The sequence below is a fragment of the Mus musculus genome, chromosome 7, assembly GCF_000001635.26.
Source record: "Mus musculus strain C57BL/6J chromosome 7, GRCm38.p6 C57BL/6J".
In the NCBI taxonomy this organism is placed as follows: domain Eukaryota; kingdom Metazoa; phylum Chordata; class Mammalia; order Rodentia; family Muridae; genus Mus; species Mus musculus.
Window position 1 is genome coordinate 39,430,669 of NC_000073.6, and position 14,390 is coordinate 39,445,058.

The 14,390-nt window shown below is 41.7% G+C and overlaps 1 non-coding gene across 1 annotated transcript; it reads left to right on the forward strand.

The window, feature by feature from the left end:
* Window positions 1-5,711: 5,711 nt before the first annotated feature.
* LOC115486596 lies at window positions 5,712-5,776 on the forward strand. Its single transcript, XR_003946939.1, has one exon. It is a non-coding gene; the product is annotated as a U7 small nuclear RNA (small nuclear RNA).
* The last annotated feature ends 8,614 nt before the right edge of the window (window positions 5,777-14,390 follow it).

Here is a 14,390-nt window from a genome sequence, read left to right on the forward strand (position 1 = left end):
CTTTCCTAGGTTTTCTATCTCCAGCGTTGCCTTGCTTTGGGTTTTCTTTATTGTGTCTACTTCCCCTTTTAGTTCTAGTATGGTTTTGTTCATTTCCATCACCTGTTTGGATGTGTTTTCCTGTTTTTCTTTAATTATTTCTACCTGTTTGGTTGTGTTTTCCTGCTTTTCTTTAAGGGCCTGTAACTCTTTAGCAGTGCTCTCCTGTAATTCTTTAAGTGACTTATGAAAGTCCTTCTTGATGTCCTCTATCATCATCATGAGAAATGTTTTTAAATCTGTGTCTAGATTTTCGGTTGTGTTGGGGTGCCCAGGACTAGGTGGGGTGGGAGTGCTGCGTTCTGATGATGGTGAGTGGTCTTGATTTCTGTTAGTAGGATTCTTACGTTTGCCTTTCGCCATCTGGTAATCTCTGAAGCTAGCTGTTTTAGTTGTCACTGTTAAGAGCTTGTTCTTCAGGTGACTCTGTTAGCCTCTATAAGCAGACCTGGAGGGTAGCACTCTCCTTAGTTTCAGTGGGCAGAGTATTCTCTGCAGGCAAGCTCTCTTCTTGCAGGGCAGGTACCCAGATATCTGGTGTTCGAACCAGACTCCTGGCAGAAGTTGTGTTCCACTCACTAGAGGTCTTAGGATCCCGTGTGGAATCCTGTGTGGGCCCTTGCGGGTGTCAGGCGACTCCGCTGGCAAGGTAGCCCAGGGCTCGAGTGGAGCAGAAGGGGTTTGTGCCCCAGATCAAGCCCGGGTAGCCTGCTTCCCTATGTACCGCAGTCTCAGGTTCCGCGCCATTGGATTGGGGCAGGCGCTGTGTTCCACTCACCAGAGGTCTTAGGATCCCGTGGGGAATCCTGTGTGGGCCCTTGCAGGTGTTGGGCGAGACTCTGCTGGCAAGGAAGCCCGGGGCTCGAGTGGAGCAGAAGGGGCTTGTGCCCCAGATCAGGCCCGGGTAGCCTGCTTCCCTATGTACTGCAGTCTCAGGTTCCGCGCCATTGGATTGGGGCAGGTACTGTGTTCCACTCACCAGAGGGCTTAGGATCCCGTGGGGAATCCTGTGTGGGCCCTTCGGGGTGTTGGGCAAAACTCTGCTGGCCAGGTAGCCCGGGGCTCGAGTGGAGCGGAAGGGGCTTGTGCCCCAGATCAGGCCCGGGTAGCCTGCTTCCCTATGTACTGCAGTCTCAGGTTCCGCGCCATTGGATTGGGGCAGGCGCTGTGTTCCACTCGCCAGAGGTCTTAGGATCCCGTGGGGAGTCCTGTGTGGGCCCTTGCGGGTGTTGGGCAAGACTCTGCTGGCAAGGTAGCCCGGGGCTCGAGTGGAGCGGAAGGGGCTTGTGCCTCAGTATATTGTTTTATGTTGAGGTCCTTGATCCACTTGGACTTCAGCTTTGTGCAAGGTGATAAATATTGATCAATGTGTATTCTTCTACAAGCAGACATCCAGTTAGACCAGCACCATTTGTTGAAGATGCTTTTTTTTTTTCCACTGTGTGGTTTTGGCTTCTTTATCAAAGATCAAGTGTCCATAGGTGTGGATTTATATCAGGATCATTGATTCTATTCTAATAATTGACTTGTCTCTGTACCAATACCATCTGGTCTTTATCACTATTGCTTTGTAGTATAGCTTGAGGTCAGGGATGGTGATCCCCCAAGATGATTTTTTTTTGAGAATTATTTTAGCTATCATGGATTTTTTGTTTTTCCATATGAAATTGAGAATTGTTCTTTTCATGTCTGTGAAGAATTGTGCTGGAATTTTGATGGGGATTGCATTGAACCTGTGGATTGCTTTTGGTAAGAGCCATTTTGACTATGCTAATCCTACCAATCTATTAGCATAGGAGATCTTTCCATCTTCTGAAGTCTTCTTTGATTATTTCTTCAGGGATTTGAAGTTCTTGTCATATAGATCTTTCACTTGTTTGGTAACTGTTACACCAAGATATTTTATACTATTTGTGGCTATTGTGAAGGGTATTGTTTCCTTAATTTCTTCCTCAGCCTGCTTATCATTTGTATAAAGGAAGGCTACTGATTTTATTCAGTTAATTTTATATCCTGCCACTTTGCTGAAGTCATTTATCATCTGTAGGATTTCTCTGGTGAACTTTTAGGTGGTTACTTATATATACTATCATATCACCTGAAAATAGTGATGCTTTGACTTCTTCCTTTCCAATTATATCCCCTTGATCTCCTTTTGTTTTCTGATTGTTCTAGCTAGAACTTCAAGTACTATATTGAAGAGTGGGCAATCTTGTCTTGCCCCTAGTTTTAGTGGGATTGCTTCTAGTTCCTCTCCATTTAATTTAATGTTCGCTGTTGGTTTGCTATATATTGCTTTTATTATGTTTAGGTATATGCCATGAATTCCTGATCTCTCCAGGACTTTTAACATGAAGAGGTGTTGTATTTTGTTGAAGGTTTTCTCAGCATCTAATGTGATGATTATGTAATTTTTTTCCTTGAGTTCAGTTATAGTGTATTATGTTGATGGATTTTCATATATTGAAACATCCCTGCATTCCTGGAATGAAGTCTACTTAATCATGGTGAATGATGGTTTTGATGCAGTCTTGGATTTGGTTTGTGAGAGTTTTATTGAGTATCTTTGCATTGATATTCATAAGTGAAATTGGCCTGGAGTTCTCTTTCTTTGTTGGGTCTTTGTGTGGTTTAGGTATCAGAGTAACTGTGGCTTTATAGAATGAATTAGGTAGTATTTTTTCCTGTTTCTGTTTTGTGCAATAGTTTAAGGAGTATTGGTATTAGCTCTTTGAAGGTCTGGTGGAATTCTGTACTAAAACGATCTGGCCCTGGGCTTTTTGTTTTGTTTTGTTTTGTTTTGTTTTTGGTTGGGAGGTTTTTAGTGACTATTTCTATTTCCATAGGGGTTATAGGACTGTTTAGATAGTTTACCTGATCTTAATTTAACTTTGGTACATGTTATCTGTCTAGAAAATGAACCCATTTCATCTTGATTTACCATTTTTGTTGAGTATACACTTTTGTAGTAGGTTCTGATGATTTTTTTAATTTCTTCAGTTTCTATTGTTATGTCTCACTTTTCATTTCTGATTTTGTTAATTAGGATACTAACTCTGTGCCCTTTAGTTAGTATGACTAAAGGTTTGTCTATCTTTATGTTTTTCTCAAAGAACCAAGTCTTGGTTTTGCTGATTCTTTGTATGGTTCTCTTTGTTTCTAACTGGTTGATTTCAGCCCTGAATTTGACTTTTTCCTGCAATCCAATCCTCTTGGGTGTGTTTGGTTCTTTCTGTTCTAGAGCTTTCATGTATGCTGTTAAGTTGCTTGTATGGTATCCCTCCAAATTCTTGTCATTGAGGTATGTTTCTTGTATGCAGCAAAATGCTAGATCCTGCTTGCATATCCAGTCTGTTAGCCTATGTCTTTTTATTGGGGAATTGAGTCCATTGATGTTGAGAGAGATTAAAGACAAATAATTGTTAGTTCCTGTTATTTTGTTTGTTGTTGGACATGGTATTATGTGTGTGTGGTTCTCTCTTTTTGGATTTGCTGTAAATTGATTAATTTCTTGTTTTTTTCTTTGGTGTAGATACCCTCCTTGTGTTGGAGTTTTCCTTCTAGAGTCCTCTGCAAGTCCGAATTAGTGGATATATTGTTTAAGTTATGTTTTTTTTTTCATGGATTATTTTGGTTTCTTCAAAGAAGCTAAGATATTACATCTTCAATAATACTAAGTAGAGAGAGCAAACACGAGTGAGCCATGAAGAAGGCCATGAAATACCCAAGACCATCCAAAGTTTTAGCACAGCCACTAACTCCTAAACTTCCCCAAACATTGAGATAAACTAGGGATCAAGTGTTCACATACCTGAGCCTAAGGGGAACAGTAATCATTCAAACTACCACAGAGGCTTTCACCTTATTCTCTCATTCGTTCATTCATTCATTCATTTATATCCCAAAAGCTGCTCGCCTTCCCAGTCCTCCATCACCTGTTCTCCTTCACCCCTTTCACCTTTAATAGGTAGTGCCCTGTCCCTGTATTCCCCTACCCTGGTGAATTGAGTCTTTGCAGGATTAGGTGCATCCTGTCCCACTGAGACCAGACAAGACAGCCCTCTGCTATATATGTAGCCTAGACATATGGGAGCCTTATACCAGCCTTTGTATGCTCTTTTGTTAGTGGCTCAGTATCTGGGAGCTCCTATGGGTCCAGGTTAGATACTGTTGGTCTTCCTGTGGTGTTGCCATTCCGAGCCTTTAATTCTTCCCCCAACTCTCCCATAGGGGTCCCCAACCTCTGTCCAATGTTTGTCTGTGAGTATCTGTATCTATCTCAGTCAGCTGCTGGGTAGAGCCTCTCAGAGGGCTGCTATGATAGGCTCCTGCCTGCAAGCACAACATAGCATCATTAATAGTGTGAGGGATTGGTGCCGGTCCATAGGTTGAGTCTCAAAGTGGGCTAGTCATTAGTCATCCATATCTTCAGTCTCTGTACCATCTTTATTCCTGGATTTCTTTTAGACAGGACAAATTTGGGGTCAAAAGTTTTGCAAGTGGTTGGTGTCCCCATCCCTCCACTGGGAGTCCTGTCTGACTGCTGGAGGGGTCCTCTTCAGGTTCCATATCTCCACGGTCAGGCAGGGCAGGCATTTCAGCTAAGGTAAACTACATTGGTTCCGGGAGCCTCTCTCATCTCTGGTCTGCCTACTGGCTGTTGTGTTTCCTGCTATAATGATAATGAACTAAACCTCTGATCTTAAGAGAGTCCCAATTAAATATTTTCCTTTATAAGAATTTTCATGGACATGGTAGCTCTTCACAGCAATAAAACTTTAGTCAAAACACTTGGTTATTAGGAAGTAGCACTACTTGGTAGAGATTAGGAGGCATTGGAGTAGATATGGTCTTGTTAGATGAAGTGTGTCACTGTGGGTAGGCTTTGGGGTTTCAAATGCCAATGTCAGGCTGCTGATTCCAGCATGACCTTAGTAGGGTCAGAATGACATGGTTCTTGCCTCTAGAGCCTTCATGAGTATTGATGGCTGCTGTGCGTTTAAGGCTTGTTTGGGTAATAATGTACATATTTTCACATTCCTCCAAGGAATGTTCTCCTTGTTAATGACACCATAATTAGACACAGCATGAGTCCAGGAGTCAAGGGTGTGTCTATGTCTTTAGCAAAATGGTAAACACTGGGACCTTTAGGGCAGCCTTTAGGATTGTGGAAAAGAACTCTAAAAACATGAGTTCAAAAATATGTAATTTCTCAACTGTGCAAAAATAAGGATACAATATGAATTATATGAGGGCTTTCATGAACCTAAAGCAACAAAGGCAGCTGCATTAATGAGCCAGCTTGTCATAAAGATAAAAAGGCAGGCAGATACAAAGGTAGGTAGATTCCTCAGTTGAAGATAAGCCTGGGAAAAAGTGTGGTGGAAATGGTAATTTTAGGGCAGGATCCCACCCAGCTATCTTACTGTCTGTGCTTAATAGAGGTAAGCAGATCTCTGAATTCTTTTGCTGTCTCCTAAGAATCAAAGGCTTGAAGTTATGGGATACTGATTTATAGGATAATCAAAAAATGAACCTGGAATAAGAAACTGAATTGATATGTAAATAAAAAGCTGGGTCTTATGTCTACATGAGATGGCCTAGCAAAAAGCAATAGCAATTCTTTAGATTTTTTTTTTTCTAGTGAGAGCTGAGGTGTCTTGAGATCTCTGGAGAGAGCACAGCTCTTTGAGAATTTTTCCTAACAGGATTTCTGATTTTAATCAGAAAATCCATGGAGAGTAAACATAACTCTTTTAGAATTTTTCATAGCTCTTTCAGAATTTTTTCTAATAGAATTTCTGACCCTAGTTGGAAATCCCAGGAGTTATTTAGAGAACAAACACAGCTCTTTTAGAATATTTTCTAGCAGCTATCCAGAGAAGGTTGTCAAAGAGCAAACACAGCTCTTTTAGAATTTCTGATTCTGATTAGAAAACCCAAGAATTGAAGTGGAAACTTAAAGGTTCTTTGGAAAGTCAGTTGCGTTGGATGGCGTTTTGCTGGGGCAAACATGTGAAGGAACATTTAGCTGACGTGAACACAGGTGAAAGGCTAAGGTAGACTCATGAAGGATTATTTTGCTGAAGAAAAAAACAGGAGAAAGGATGTTCTGCTAAAGCAAGCACATGAAAGGACACATGATGAAAGATTCTTTGCTAACAAAATGCACGAATTGGTCCATCTTACATTTCATAATTGAGCTGCATTTGTCAGGACTCCATAGAGAGAATGCATCAAAAAACTTCTGGTGGTGTGCTGCAGTTTCTTGCTGCTTCTTTGGACTCTGGCTGATTGGCAGAGTGATGTCAGCGGAGACAGACACACATGCTGAAGGAAAACAGGTGCTGAGGCAAGGCCCTTGGAGGACACATGATGTTTGGAGGGATCTAAGTAGGACTTGATGGACAGTGACTGTGGCTGAGGTTCACTTGCTTATACAGCTAGCTGTGCAAGGCTTATTGGTCTTCTCATCTTCACTCGTCCTCACTTTGCTGAGAGAGACACAACCCAGAACTTTTCCTGGCATTCTTCATTGTCCCTCCTGCTTACTTATGCTAAGGCTGAAGTCTGGCTGTTTCTCTAGTTAGTGCCACCACTGCTGGTTCATGCTTGCTATCCCAACTCTGCCAAACTGGACCGCTGATGTGTCCCTGAAATGTTTGAATGTTTGTGAGTGGATCGAGCTGCCACTGTTAACCTATGAAATGAACAGCCGATTTCCAGACAATATAGATGGGAGTTGCTCCAAAGAACTTTTCTAAATAGGTCCACTCCCCCCTCCCACACCATTCCCCTATCCTTTTTTTTCTATTACCTTTGATGGGTGGTGGGCTAAAAGGGAGGTTAAAGTGTTTAATAACCATCATTAAAACTAAGGTTTAACTGCCAGACACCCCCCCTGCCCCCCCCAGAGCTCCCAGGGACTGGACCACCAACCAAAAATTACACATGGAGGGGCCCATGGCTCCGGCTGCATATATGGCAGAGAATGGCCTTGTTGGTATCAGTGGGAGGAAAGGCCCTTGGGCCTGAGTATATTCGATGCCCCAGTGGAGGGGAATACCAGAGCGGGAAGACTGGAGTGGGTGGGTGGGTGGGTGGGGGAGCACCCTCATAGAGGCAGGGGGAGGGGGAATGGGATAGGAGGGTTGAGAAGGAGAGACCTGGAAAGGGGAAAACACTTGAAATGTAAATAAAGAAAATATCCAATTAAAAAAAACCAAAAAAACGTTTGAAATTTTTAAGTTATAAAAGATTACTTTTAAATTTTTTCTAACAGGATTTCTGACTTGGTTGGAAGATCTAAGAGGGTGTTGTTGTTGTTGTTGTTATTGTTGTTGTTGTTTGTAGCAGCTTTCCTGGCTTTGGTGAGATAACTCATGAGCTATTCAGAGAGCTTTTAGAATTTTTACTACCAGAGAAAGCTGTCTCAGAGAGAGCTGTCTCAAGCAGAAAGCTAGTTTGTTAGAACAGCAAGAAAAAGCTGTCTAGAGCAGAGCAGAACACAGGGAGAGAGTAGTCTGAAAAGCTGTCTTAAGGTGACTACAGAGCCAAGAGCTATCTAGGAAGCTGTCTGTGGATCCATATCAAGTAGAACTTTGGCTGCCAGCTTGGACCTGTGATTTGACTTTGAGTTGTTTGTTTTCCCCACTCCTAGACACCTCTTCTCTCAGGACCCCTCTCCAAGCAGAGGCTGATCCTTGGCATCAGGCCCCATGTCTACTCTCTCTGCTCCCCGCCGATCTGTATGTAGAATTCTTAACAACCTCTCCTGCCCCATGTCTGTTGCCTGACACCATACTTCCCACCATGGTGGGCTACACCTCTGAAAAATGTAAGCCACCCCGAGTTAAATGCTGTCCTTTATAAGAGTTGCCATGGTGTTTCTTCACAGTAATTGAACATTGACTAAGTCATAGGGGTGTTAACCGTTGAATAAATGACAATAACCCATAATAAGTAGACTCATAGAGGGTAGGTATAGAAGAAGGGACCAAGGGGAACATATGGCTCTCCTTGGGAGGGAGGAAATAATAGTTTTTTAAAGGTAGATTTGGGGTGGGTGGGTATGGAATAGTATGACCAGGTGGGGAGGAGAGGGGAGGATTGAGAGAAGGGATATCTGGGAGAGACAGGTGAAATTGAGGTGCATTTGAAGGTTGATATGGAAACCTAGTGAAGTGGAAACTTCCTAAATTTTATGAAGGTGATCCTAATGAGGTCTTCTAATAAAGGGAGATAGAGTTCCAACTGGCCATCTCTTTTCACCAAAAAAAAAAGGCTACCAGAACTGGGAATGGGTTGGATTCAATTGAATTGTTGGCCAAAAGGGGTCCCATGTAAATCCTCAAATAACCCAGTCTGTTGCTAAAATGGGGCCCTATGGCTGAGGACAACATCCACATCACTCGTTGAACATGGAGAGGTCAAGTTGGTGCCTACAAGAGCCTTCCCCCCCCCATGCATTCTAGTGGGTTGTCATTGTTATTGTTGTTTGTTTTGGTGGTGGAAGGTACTCTGCAGGCTAGGAAAAGAGAAACATAAAACCAACCTGGACAAAAAAACCTTTGATCTACAATCTGTCCTGTCCAAAAGACATGAAACAAAATGGTGGCAGAGAACTTGTGGGAGTAGCCAGCCTAATCTGATGTGACTTAAGGCCTACTCTATATGAAGGAGTCCATATCTGAATCTGCTTGGGTGACCAAGAACGAGAGATTGGATAGTCCAGAGACCTAGGAAAAGGAAAGAAAAGTGTCAATAAAATGACTCGTAATTATATTGTGTTATACTCATAGATCAGTACCTTACTCAGTCACTGTCGCATCCACCCCGACCAGCAGGAAAGAAGCAGCACCACGTTGTCCTTCTTCAAGCAGGTTTATTCAGGAACACTTCACATCGCAATGCAGGAACGGGAATCACCCCCCCCCCCGCCCCCAACAACCCCGGGGCACGCCTTAAATACCTTACTGACTCCTCCCAATCACCCCAGGCCCTCTAAATAAACTGAGCAAGGTTTATCTGAGCTCACAGAGGCTGAAGCAGAAAGCACAGGGACTACAAGGATCTGCAGCAGGTCCTCTACATCTATATCATAGCTATTAGCTCATTATTGTTATGGGACTCCTGAGGGTGTGGATGGCGGGTGTTTGAATCTTGTACTTGCTTTTGTGACTTTTTTCCCCTGTTGGGTTGCCTTGTCTAGGCTCCCTGTGATCGTTGTTGTTTTGTCCGACTATGTTTTATTTGGTCATGTTTGCTTGTGAACTCTGAGAAGTCTGTTCTTTTCTAATGAGAGACAGAAAGGGACTGATCTGGATGGGAGAGGAGGTGGGGAGGAACAGGGAGGGGAAACCAAAATGAGGATATGTTATTTGAGAAAATAGTTTATTTTCAATAAGAGGAAAATACCTTTAAAAAAAAGTTCAACCATAAAACTACCTATGAGTCATAAATAGAAAATATTAGTACATATATGAGCTCTAAGAATATATTGAATTAAATAAGAACCAAAATCCAAAAGTGTAAAAAAAAAAAAAGATAAAAAAGCATTACAGGTTTGGGACAAAGGAAGTTGAGACACAGTGTCCTTCATATGATAGCTTTATTGGGAGCATTATATTGGGAGGGGAGAAAAGCCTTTAGTTCAAACGGCAAAAGAGTTTTTGACTTCAGGTTTTTAAAAAGAGTGTGTAAATTTCACATTATGCACTCTAACCTATGTGCCAGGAGTCAAGAAGGAAGGCATTACACAAGGGCCAAATCGTAATTCAAAACTGTCTTGGGTGTCAGCATTAGCGTATGGGGCTTACTGCAACTGCAAGGTGGAAGGAGAGAACTCAGCTTTCTGTGAGAGCTGCAAGGTCAGCAGGGGTTGATGGGATCTGAAGAGGGAGGGGGATGGGGCAAGGTGTGGCCAGATTTGGGGGAGAGAGAGCTGCGAACATTTGGATGGGCTGGAGAGATGGCTCAGTGGTTAAGAACACTGACTGCTCTTCCAAAGGTCCTGAGTTCAATTTCCAGCAATCATATGGTGGCTCACAACCATCCGTAATGAGATCTGATGCTCTCTTCTGGTGTGTCTGAGGACAGCTACAGTGTACTTATAATCATAAATACTTTGGGCTGGAGCAAGCGGGGTCAGAGTAAGCAGAGGTCCTGAGTTCAATTCCCAGCAACCACATGATGACTTGCAACCATCTTTACAGCTACAGTGTACTCATATAAATAAAATAAATGAATAAATAAATAAATCTTTTTTAAAAAGAAACACTTAGACAATATAAAGTATATTGACTTAACAAAAGCATTAGAGAAATCTTACTAAACAGGCATCCATGCACACAAAAAAACAGTTGCACACAGACTTTACAAAACTGACTCAGAGTGAGTCTTAAACTTAAATATGAACTGCAAAGTGCAAGAGAACTGGAAAAAGTAGGGGCTGAAAAACAGGCATGGTTCATACTCCAAGGCAACTGAGCCTGCTAGGAAGCCATTCTAAGCTACAAAGCTACTCTAACCGTCCTTTCCAAATGCAAGATGCATGTGCATACTCTGAACAGAGATGTCACCTACAGGGAAGTGGGGGAGAGCTCCTCTGGCTGGGCTGGGTCTCAGTTTGTGGCCCTGAGGACAGTAGAGAGACAACACCATATGCCGGGCTGCTGACCCAGTCTTGACCCTGGGAGGATCTACACCAACTGGCTCCAGCTGCTCAGCTGCCTGCTTCTTCCTGTCTGGGTTAGAGGTGCCTTGCTCACTATGATGGGCTTCTGATCTCTTCCATGCAGTCCTCATAAGTCAGGGCAGCTGTGTTCAAAGCACAATTTGCTCTTGTCCTGCCTCACTCTTAGAGACAAACTCACACTTGGCAGACAGTATGAGCCAGCCCTCCACTGTTTCCTGGCCCTTGTTATTGGACCACATGGCTGCATATCCTATTGGCTATAGAAATCAACGTGACTGGAGCAGCATTGTCAGGGAGGGAGGGAGAGGAAATCTTTGAGTTAGTGGCTGGCATGACAGGCTCAAAACTGGCCTAGCTATATATAGGTGTATTTGCAGGTTAGTGGGAAGTTGTCCAGCTACCCAGTGCTCAGGGCAATTTTTCATTCAGTAGGCACTTTTTGTAATTCCTCTTTGCACAGGGATGCTAACAAGGAATGGCATTAAAGTTCCAAAGTCAAAAGGTGTGATAACCCTTGCCTCGACATAGGAAAGGAGCCCAGCCCGTGCCAGCTTTCCTTTGAACCCCACATGATTTCCAGGAATCAGGAAGTCATGACATAAACTGCTTACACCTTATCTCTTAGGATACATTTTCAGCCAAAACAAACAAACAAACAAACAAACAAACAAATAAAATAAAATAAAATAAATGAAGAAGAAAAGGAAGAGGAGGAGGAGGAGGACAGGAAGAAGGAGAAGAAGAAGAAGAAGAAGAAGAAGAAGAAGAAGAAGAAGAAGAAGAAGAAGAAGAAGAAGAAAAAGAAGAAGAAGAAGAAGAAGAAGAACAACAACAACAACAACAACAACAACAACAACAACAACAACAACAAAAATCAAGTGGAGTCCCAAGCTTGCAGTTCCAGCACTCAGAAAGAATGTGCAGAAAGCTCATGAGTTAAAACCCATCCTGGACTACAGAAGAACTTGGTTTTTGTTTTCACTTTTTTAAAGTGAAAAACACATGCCTAGCACAAAACAAACAATAAACCAACAAACCAACAACAACAAAAAAAACTCCCGCACACATGTGAACACACACACAACCTTAGCACATGCCAAAACAACAAAATTATGAATGTACAGAAAAAGTGAAGCTTAAAAAAAGATTAGGGGAGCTATCCATAGATAGGTGGTTTTGGAGAACAGAAAACACATACCATATTCTGATAATTTTTTAAGATGAATATCAACATAGCCCTAGCTATATTTAATTCTTTTAAAAGGACACTCATATTATTAACTTTAGAATCAAAAGTAGAATTGGATGTGGTAGTTGTCAGGTCCTAAAGAAACCTGGAACAGATCTCATTCTTTACCTGGGGCTCCTCCCAGCACTCCTCACCCTGCCCACTACCTTAAGCTTCTCCAGGCCAGGGACTGGCCCCCTCACCCCAGCTTCTGTTTCCTATATAATTCAGCCATTTCAGGCATGCCCTCTCTTGGTCTTTTGGGTTTTGGCTGCTCTCTTAGACCACTTGCTCTCTCTTCTCTTCATTCTTTCTCTCTTCTCTTCCTCCCCCTACCCCCATGTTACATTTCAGGTTGGATTCTTCCATATGCCCCTGGTTATCCTCTGTCTTGCATCTAAAATAAAATCCTCCTCCTCGACCATGCCTTCAGTGGTGATCTAAGCACTTGAAAGGACAAGCAGTCCAAACATCTCATGCTATATTATTACAGACAGCTGTTTGTAGTGCCTCTTCACAAATGTTCACTGTAATGTATACAGAAGGATTCACAGTTCAAGCCAGTAGTAGTTAAAATCTATTCCTCTCAACCCAACTTTTGAGAGGCTGAAGCAGGATTGCCAAGAGTTGGATGTCGATCTGGCCATATTCTGAATTCCAGAGTGAGAAGCTATTCCAATGAAACAAAACAAAACAAACAAACAAACAAACAAAAAAAAACTTTAACATACCTTAAGCAGAAACCACTCACTGTCACCATGATGATAGGACAACTTAATAACTAGGAGGTGATCTTCCTGAGATTAAAATCTATAGGGGAACTCCGATAGGCAAGGCCCAGAAGAAAATCATTTTAGGAAAGATTCTTGCTATTAATATGACTTCCAGTTATTATTAAACATATATAACTATCACTACGTATTAGCCCACTCTTTTGAGCAGATCTCTGCAGATCTACAAAGATGTACTGTCTTGTAGTGATGCTATATAGACAAATGGATGACTTCTTAATTCTTAATGATGATCCTATAAGAACTCCTAAGATTACATCAGTATTTATTAAGCTCTTTTATAGTGGGACCACTATTAGGTCCTTTTCTGATAGTCAAAACTGCAAAGAGACCTCTGCCAGTCTCCTATGTGTCACCAGTTAATTGCTCTTAGATGGTAACCAGACTTTCTCCTACTCAAAGCACATTCCAAGAGGTTGTAAAACCATTAACCAAAAGTCATAAAAAGGGAACTAACAATTTATTATAGGTGCTAGGACAGAAGATAAAAGATTGACTGGGTTTATCTATACAAAACTTCACTAATAACTTAGTTATGTTTTTTTAACTCTCAGTGAATCTGGTGCTGTGACAGATGATGAGTTTAGCCCAATAATTACTTCTAATGGATATGCATATAAACATTCTCTGTGTAAACTTCTATTTCAATTTATGATTTGAATTTTATGTGTGAACCTGTGATGAACTTTTACCATGTGATCATATATTCTGAAAGATGTAAAAGTACTGAGGACAAAGAGAGGAGTTGAATTTTTCCCTTATCCCCCTTTTTTATTCACCCCATTTCCCCCCTTTTCTTAGAGAGCTTTCATAGGAAACTTTTTACAACTTAGTAAATCACTATAATCACTTTTCTAATTTTACTCACAAAATTCTTTTTAAAACTGTGTATTTTGTATAGTATGTTCAAAGACAAAAATTTAATATAAAATGTGCACAGATGCATAGGGCAAATCAAACAGAAATCAAATGTATGCAAACTTGTGACAGTCACTGCAGCATCTCATTAGATATTACAAAAATCACTGTGGGGGGCTGGTAAGATGGCTCAGCAGTTAAGAGTTCTTTTCCAAAGGTCCTGAGTTCAAATCCCAGCAACCACATGTGGCTCACAACCATCTGTAATAAGATCTGATGCCCTCTTCTGGTATGTCTGAAGATAGCTACAGTGTACTTACATATAACAATAAATAAATATTTTTAATCATTGTGCTCCCCAAATGTGGAAAAATTCCCAAATCCAAAATGTTCCTAAACACTTGAGATAAGGTATGCACATACCATCTCTCTAAGGTGTGACCACAGGTGGAATAAATGTGTCATCTGGACTGTGACATAGCTCAGTGGGTAAAGTCTCTTGCAGCCTGAGTTGAATCCGATCCCCAGGGTCCTCATGGTGGAAGGAGTCAAGTCCTTCAGGTTGTCCTTTACACATATGCGCATGCACACGTGCACACATCCAATGCACATTATAATTATATAATGCACCCATATGTATATATACACATATGCACCTTTAAAATACAAAAGTATCTAATTTTTCCCACACTAAACCAGTTTTGCACTGTGAATTCTTCATTGTTCAGGGACACCGACAGAATGGAAAGGTATCCCTGTGATGGACAGCCTATACAGA